Source organism: Bombus affinis, unplaced genomic scaffold (genome assembly GCF_024516045.1).
Source record: "Bombus affinis isolate iyBomAffi1 unplaced genomic scaffold, iyBomAffi1.2 ctg00000280.1, whole genome shotgun sequence".
Classification (NCBI taxonomy): Eukaryota; Metazoa; Arthropoda; class Insecta; order Hymenoptera; family Apidae; genus Bombus; species Bombus affinis.
This window is the reverse complement of record NW_026108968.1, coordinates 133,637-139,332: the sequence shown is the minus strand read 5'-3', so window position 1 is coordinate 139,332 and position 5,696 is coordinate 133,637. Positions and strand designations below refer to the sequence as shown.

At 47.3% G+C, this 5,696-nt stretch overlaps 2 non-coding genes across 2 annotated transcripts; both read right to left on the bottom strand.

Moving 5' to 3' along the window:
* Positions 1 to 465: 465 nt before the first annotated feature.
* Positions 466 to 620, bottom strand: LOC126927844 (5.8S ribosomal RNA). The gene has a single exon (XR_007715969.1). It is a non-coding gene; the product is annotated as a 5.8S ribosomal RNA (ribosomal RNA).
* Positions 621 to 2,711: 2,091 nt separating this feature from the next.
* Positions 2,712 to 4,634, bottom strand: LOC126927850 (small subunit ribosomal RNA). The gene has a single exon (XR_007715975.1). It is a non-coding gene; the product is annotated as a small subunit ribosomal RNA (ribosomal RNA).
* Positions 4,635 to 5,696: the final 1,062 nt, after the last annotated feature.

The window sequence follows — 5,696 nt, the reverse complement described above, 5'->3', positions numbered from 1 at the left end:
GGCTGTTCTCCTTCTCTCCTCTCTCGACCGAGTTCCCATATTTGCTTTCTCTCAGTCTCGCCAAAATAATATTCATTTAAGACGACGTCGGGGGCGCGGACATCGTGCTCATCGAAAACCTGCAAACGTATGCAAATCTGCTGATATGAAAAAAAAATCGGTCACGAGGACAACACTACGTATATATATATATATATATATATATAATATATTCGATAACCGACACGAAGCGGTGCATAAGCGGGCGGTCGTACGAAAGGACGACTCACGACGCCGCTAGCACTCACGCAGGTCCGTGACGGTTCTCTCCGCTCTTATTCGTATCCTTCTTCGTGCGCTTCCTCCGACTCTGAAACGTTCTACGTATCGTAAGAACGACGGCGGGTTGTCGAAGGCACCAAGGGACAGAGAGAGACAGATAGAGAGGAACGACACGCAACGCAAGCAGTCTTAGGTTTACGTGAGCAACCCTCAGCCAGGCGTGGTCCAGGAATTGTATCCGTGGACCGCAATGTGCGTTCGAAATGTCGATGTTCATGTGTCCTGCAGTTCACACGTTGACGCGCAATTAGCTGCGTTCTTCATCGACCCACGAGCCAAGTGATCCACCGTTCAGGGTAATCTTTTCATATATTTTTTAAAACTCTTGTACTCCATGTACTCTTAATACTCGGTTCGAGCGAAGCCGAGATCCGACACGACCGACCAACGGGAATCGGACGCGCAGAAGTCGCCGGAAGATCGACGACACGAAAACGTTCGAAAATGAAATCCGACGAACGCGCGAAGATACGCGCGTCCGCCGGCCGGGCGAAAAGTACATTATGATATATAACAACCATCGAGATCGAAGCTCCGTTCGTCAGGAAACGACGGGGATATAACACCCGATTCTGAATCCTCTGTGCAGCACACGATCTCGCGAAGAAATACGCACGGTGGCTAGCCCATATATATATATATGTGTGTGTGTGTATATATAATACGATATGCATTCCTCTCGTCCAATTATTCAAGAAAAAGAGCGTGCGCCTCCATCGTTCGGGTGATGTAAAGATTCGATGGGACTCGCGCGACCCTCGGCCTCGAGCGGTCTTTCCTCCCAATATCCAGAAGCCGAGCTTTGAAAAAACTCTAGCGACGGCACGGGTGTCCGACTCACGACATCGAGGCTTCGAAGTCGGCGATCTCCTCCGAACGGATGGCGATCGCGACGACTCAAAGCGTGAAAAATCGACGAAAGAGAACACATCTCCGTTCAGGTGATTGTTTTTTTTAAAAAATAAAAAAATTCGATGGGACTCGCATCCATCTACCTCGCGCGGTCTTTCTTCCCAATATCCAGAAGCCGAGCTTTGAAAAAACTTCAGCGACGGCACGGGTGTCCGACTCACGACAACGAGGATAGACAGCCTGCGGTCCCCTCTGAACGGGTTATATGCGACGAACTAGACGAAACTTTAGTCGTTCAGGTGGTATAAAAAAAAAAAATTCGATGGGACGCACGCGCAGCCGTCGTCCTCGAGCGGTCTTTCTTCCCAATATCCAGAAGCCGAGCTTTGAAAAAACTCTAGCGACGGCACGGGTGTCCGACTCACGACATCGAGGGTAGACAGCCTGCGGTCCCCTCTGAACCAACTTCGGCTAGACTAGTTACGAATCGTTGCTACGCATCGTCATCATAGTCATCGTCATCATCATCATTATCATAGCGGGCCAACATCCACGCAATGCGTTTTCGTTCTAGGTTACCCGATCCACGAGTATGTTACAAGTGGTTTCGTTATTTCGAACAAAACGACATACGAAGAACACACGCCCTATGGGTAGGAAGCACGTTTCGAGAACGACCGAGAGCGGTGAAAGAGACGAAAGGTCGACGCGCATAAGGTATCCATGGATCTTCGAAGAGAACCTTCGAAGATATGTCGGTATCCTTTCTACATGCGCGACTCGCTACTCGTACTTTCGCTCTCGTCGACTCGTTTTAGTCGCTTCGTTCGATCCCAAAGAGGAGTCTTCGATGTCCCGTTGCTAGGAGGAGAGCAAACGCAACACAGACCACGAAACATAGAAGAGAATAGGCGAGCATGATCTCTCCGACACGAGGCACTTTAGAGATTTTGTTATTCGTTTGTACGGTCTCCACGACGCAAAAAAAAAAATACGAGATCGTGGCGGCGGGTCTTTCTGTATACGGCCTCACGCAAGCGCCTCGATCTCATTTCTCTTTACGGGTGGTTTCCATTCGTAATTTTTCGTTCGATATTCGTGTCAAAGTTTAATTTTCGAAAGCTCAAGTTCCCATTTATAGTTTTATTATAAAATCATAATATTCGCAGACGGCGGGTCTTTCTGTGTACGACCTCACGCAGGCGCCTCGAATTCGTTTATGTATGTATATATATATATATATATATATATATATGTATCTCTTCATCCCGATGATCGAGAGAGAGTGCCACCTTCTCTTCATATAGTTTCGTAGCTGGAGGGTCGTCTCCTCCTTATGTCTTTTCATCATTTTGCCAACGGAGTAAGCCACGCTCCGGGCGAATTTAACTGTTCTTTGTTAAAGTATATAGCTTGTTGATACGTCGTATATACTTTGGTTCGTCGATATAGGAGGAGTACGGCTCCTTACCGACTTATACAGTTTCGTATTTTTCAAGTGTTCAAGTCAAATTCTTTAAGTTTTTGTGTTATATCGTTAATGATCCTTCCGCAGGTTCACCTACGGAAACCTTGTTACGACTTTTACTTCCTCTAAATGATCAAGTTTGGTCATCTTCCGGTAACATCGGCAATGCTTATCACATTGGCCGCGCACCAGTCCGAAGACCTCACTAAATCATTCAATCGGTAGTAGCGACGGGCGGTGTGTACAAAGGGCAGGGACGTAATCAACGCGAGCTTATGACTCGCGCTTACTGGGAATTCCTCGTTCATGGGGAATAATTGCAAGCCCCAATCCCTAGCACGAAGGAGGTTCAGCGGGTTACCCGGGCCTTTCGGCCAGGGAAAACACGCTGATTCCTTCAGTGTAGCGCGCGTGCGGCCCAGAACATCTAAGGGCATCACAGACCTGTTATTGCTCAATCTCGTGCGGCTAGAAGCCGCCTGTTCCTCTAAGAAGATTTGTTTGTACGTTGGTAGTAAAAACCCACCGACCGAAGCCGGGGGCCTTCGAGATACCATAAGTTACGTCTATTTAGCAGGCTAGAGTCTCGTTCGTTATCGGAATTAACCAGACAAATCGCTCCACCAACTAAGAACGGCCATGCACCACCACCCACCGAATCAAGAAAGAGCTATCAATCTGTCAATCCTTCCGGTGTCCGGGCCTGGTGAGGTTTCCCGTGTTGAGTCAAATTAAGCCGCAGGCTCCACTCCTGGTGGTGCCCTTCCGTCAATTCCTTTAAGTTTCAGCTTTGCAACCATACTTCCCCCGGAACCCAAAAGCTTTGGTTTCCCGGAAGCTGCCCGCCGAGTCATCGGAGGAACTTCGGCGGATCGCTGGCTGGCATCGTTTATGGTTAGAACTAGGGCGGTATCTGATCGCCTTCGAACCTCTAACTTTCGTTCTTGATTAATGAAAACATTTTTGGCAAATGCTTTCGCTTCTGTCCGTCTTGCGACGATCCAAGAATTTCACCTCTAACGTCGCAATACGAATGCCCCCATCTGTCCCTATTAATCATTACCTCGGGGCTCCGAAAACCAACAAAATAGAACCGAGGTCCTATTCCATTATTCCATGCACACAGTATTCAGGCGAAGGTAGCCTGCTTTAAGCACTCTAATTTGTTCAAAGTAAACGTATCGGCCCACCTCGACACTCAGTGAAGAGCACCGCGATGGGATATTAGTTGGACCGCCCGCGAGGAGCTAAGCCCACCGATAGGACGTACCACATAATGCCAGTTAAACACCGCGAGCGGTGAACCGACACTGTGACACACAGATTCAACTACGAGCTTTTTAACCGCAACAACTTTAATATACGCTATTGGAGCTGGAATTACCGCGGCTGCTGGCACCAGACTTGCCCTCCAATTGGTCCTCGTTAAAGGATTTAAAGTGTACTCATTCCGATTACGGGGCCTCGGATGAGTCCCGTATCGTTATTTTTCGTCACTACCTCCCCGTGCCGGGAGTGGGTAATTTGCGCGCCTGCTGCCTTCCTTGGATGTGGTAGCTGTTTCTCAGGCTCCCTCTCCGGAATCGAACCCTGATTCCCCGTTACCCCGTTACAACCATGGTAGGCGCAGAACCTACCATCGACAGTTGATAAGGCAGACATTTGAAAGATGCGTCGCCGGTGCTAGATGACCATGCGATCAGCACAAAGTTATTCAGAGTCACCAAAACAAACGATGGACGGACAGACGAGCCATCCGCCACCGATTGGTTTTGATCTAATAAAAGCATTCCTACCATCTCTGGTCGGAATCTGTTTGCATGTATTAGCTCTAGAATTACCACAGTTATCCAAGTAAATGTAGGTATGATCTAAGAAACCATAACTGATTTAATGAGCCATTCGCGGTTTCACCTTAATGCGGCATGTACTGAGACATGCATGGCTTAATCTTTGAGACAAGCATATGACTACTGGCAGGATCAACCAGGGATCTTATAATATATTCCCAAAAACCAGCATTTTCGTTTAAAAGTTCTCTCTGTGTCGTAGGTGGGACGTAAGCACCGTACGACGAGACTTTTCATTTTATATATATATGTAATATGACTTAGAGAGCAACGTTCCATGGTTCAGTAACAACGTCACTCAGCCACTTTAATTCTCCTCCTCTCTCACCATCATATATCGATACAAAGATTCATACTTCACAGAATTATTTCTGTTTGTAACTTTTCTCCTCCAACTTCTCTCGTAGAATATAACTTAGCGGTAAAGCACGTATACGCATGCTGGACATACCGTAAGAATATTCTTTTATAAGCTTCAACACCTCTGTAGAGACGCGTTACCAGAAGATAACGCACTCTACAGAACGCCAAAAGGACCATCGTGCAGCTACAAATAGCTTACAACCGATGGTCTCTGCAAGAATGGCTACTCCGTAAGTACAAGCACACACGCATCCAACTTTTGTCAAATACGTGCACACAGGTCACCAGCTTCCCGACTAAGGGGAAGCTTGCCACGTTAACGGTCATTACGTCCTAGACTTCGACCCGCGGCGCAGCAGTGTAGAGAAAAAACCAGTACGAGAACGGAGGAACAGTCGAGAAATAGCGTAAAATACACTAAGACTCGAGGAGCGGTGACTGAATTCTCAACCGAGGCCGTAGAATAGCCACGCGCCCAGCGCTGTTCCGACCGAACCGTCCGGCTCGACGCTTCTCTTATAGATACCAAGGGGCCGGCCGGAAGGCCGGCGCCGGTCGGGCTAGCGGCCGCGCGCTTATGGTGCAAAACCTCCGTAGCAACGTACCGTTCGGAAGGGACGCTGGAACTTAGTCGCTCGCACGTTCAATAACTACTATATAAAGGCGATATCCAACCATCGAAATATTTTACCACAAGCATTATTAACATATTATAAATGCATTTTTACCAAAAAATTAATTTTTTTTTTCACCGAAAAATTGCATCAGTAAACATACAGTTTTATCGACTATGGACGAAAAATAACTTTATAATCGATTAAAACACGTTAAAATAACACGAA